We start from the raw sequence: 2,198 nt of genomic DNA, 5'->3' as shown, positions 1-2,198 counted from the left end.
TTTATGAGTCTTTAGGGAGTCATTTATGAGTCTTTTTGTTAGACGAAATAAATTAAAAAAATTTTCTTTTTATTCTTCTTTGTTTCTTTCCTTTGTTTTATAGTCTTTTCTGCTTTGTTATGTCTTTTAATTATCCTTTATGTTGCTTGGTGGTTAGTATACTGCTTCTTCATTTCACTTGGCAAAACCTGTTGTGTTGTGTTTGTCTGTACCTTTAATATTATACGTTACATTTATATCAAAATTTTGTAGAAAGTGTATATGAGAATTTTATTTTTTTATTTACAACCAAATAAAAATAAAACAAAGCAATCAGTTTTTAATCACCTAACTGTTCAAAATATGATCAGAGTATACATAATTATAATCACTTTTCAAACACCTGAATGACCCTTTTTTGATTAAGCATTTTTCAATCTTCCAGATGATCAAAATGTGACAATAAATAACAAAAAATTGTCACATTTTAAACACCTCAATGATTTATTTGTGATTGCTACACATTTGTTGTTGTATTTTAAATTGAACTCTTTTTAATCATTACAGGGAGTCACTTTCGAGTCCCTTTCTGATCACACAAGCGACTTAATCAATTTTTGATCACCAAAAGGACTCTAAAAAGACTCCTCAATGTGATTTTTGACAAAACAGTCTTCTAAATGCTATCTGGGGTTGTGAATAAAAAAATAAAATTCTCATATACACTTTCTACAAAATTTTGATATAAATGTAACGTATAATATTAAAGGTACAGACAAACACAACACAACAGGTTTTGCCAAGTGAAATGAAGAAGCAGTATACTAACCACCAAGCAACATAAAGGATAATTAAAAGACATCAAAGCAGAAAAGACTATAAAACAAAGGAAAGAAACAAAGAAGAATAAAAAGAAAATTTTTTTAATTTATTTCGTCTAACAAAAAGACACATAAATGACTCCCTAAAGACTCATAAATGATTATAAACATGACTCTAAAAAGACTCGAAAAAGGGTCCGAAATTAATCAACAAAACACCAATAAATGATTGAAATACGACTCGAAAAAGACTCATTTGTGATTTGTTTAGAAGAGTCGCCTGAGGTTATGTTTTCCTACCGACAAAGGAGTCATTTATGATCAGAAAATGAGCTCATATTCTAGCTTTTTAACCGTGCAGTCGGATCAAAAAAGACTCGAATTTGATTAAAATTTTCAAAAAATGCTGACTGGGACTGCCAGCATTTATGGTAGTATGTGTAAATTTTTGAAATTTTGAGAATGTATGTGTGAGTTTTCCAAGACTGATGAAAATCAAAATAGTTTTGATTTCAAAATGAACCCCCATCAGTCTGGGTGAATTGTGTTTATTTTCAAATTGTCAATAAATAATTTTGAAAAACAGAAAATAATATTGGTGTTAGAACACAAAAAACTTAGAATTCATTCATTTTTGGAGGAGAAATTCAAGATTTTTAGACTTGACTCGTGCTACACACTTGTCAGTCACACATACAGAAAGGGTTCATCGGATTGACGGCACAGACTGATAAATGAGTAGGGGCCTTTATCTATTGTCAGTAGTTCTAAAATTATGGGTCATTAAAAAAGTAATTGTTTTACTCATTACTTTGTAACTTTGGCATATCCGACTAAAAAACCGATTATTGTGAGTTCGAGACTCATAATCGGCAAACATAAAAAATTGAACTTTTGTGCGGAGGGATATTAAGAAGTGGGCTGTCATCTAAACATATGTAGGGTCTACAAACCCCGCATCAAAGTGTAGGGTATATTTAGCTATAAAGCTGAGTACCATTATATAATTAACAAAAACACATTTCTATGCAGTTTAAAAGATTAAAAACAAAACGGGTTACTTTTATAAAAGCGGAATTCTAGCATGTTTTAGAAATTATAAAATACTATAAATAATTGCATGTTCTGAGTAAATATGAAGTAGTAGTAAACAAGCTGCTCCTTCGGCAAGTCATCATAAATTTTGTGGTGATAGTTCTTCATATTTTTATACCCTCCACCATACTATTAATTTTGACATTCCCTTTGTAACTCCGTGTAATTCTGCATCGATGTAGCCATGTCCGTCCGTCTGTGGAAATCACTCCAGCGTCTGAACGGATTGAAGCAGGTGGATAAAGTTTTAGTGAAATCTTTTGTAGCTTCGTAGAACTTTTGTAATTCAAAATGGGCTCTATA

This window comes from Musca autumnalis, unplaced genomic scaffold (genome assembly GCF_047663935.1).
Source record: "Musca autumnalis isolate F117 unplaced genomic scaffold, ASM4766393v1 scaffold_3, whole genome shotgun sequence".
NCBI lineage: Eukaryota > Metazoa > Arthropoda > Insecta > Diptera > Muscidae > Musca > Musca autumnalis.
The sequence above is the reverse complement of the archived record's forward strand: the minus strand, read 5'-3'. Positions refer to the sequence as shown.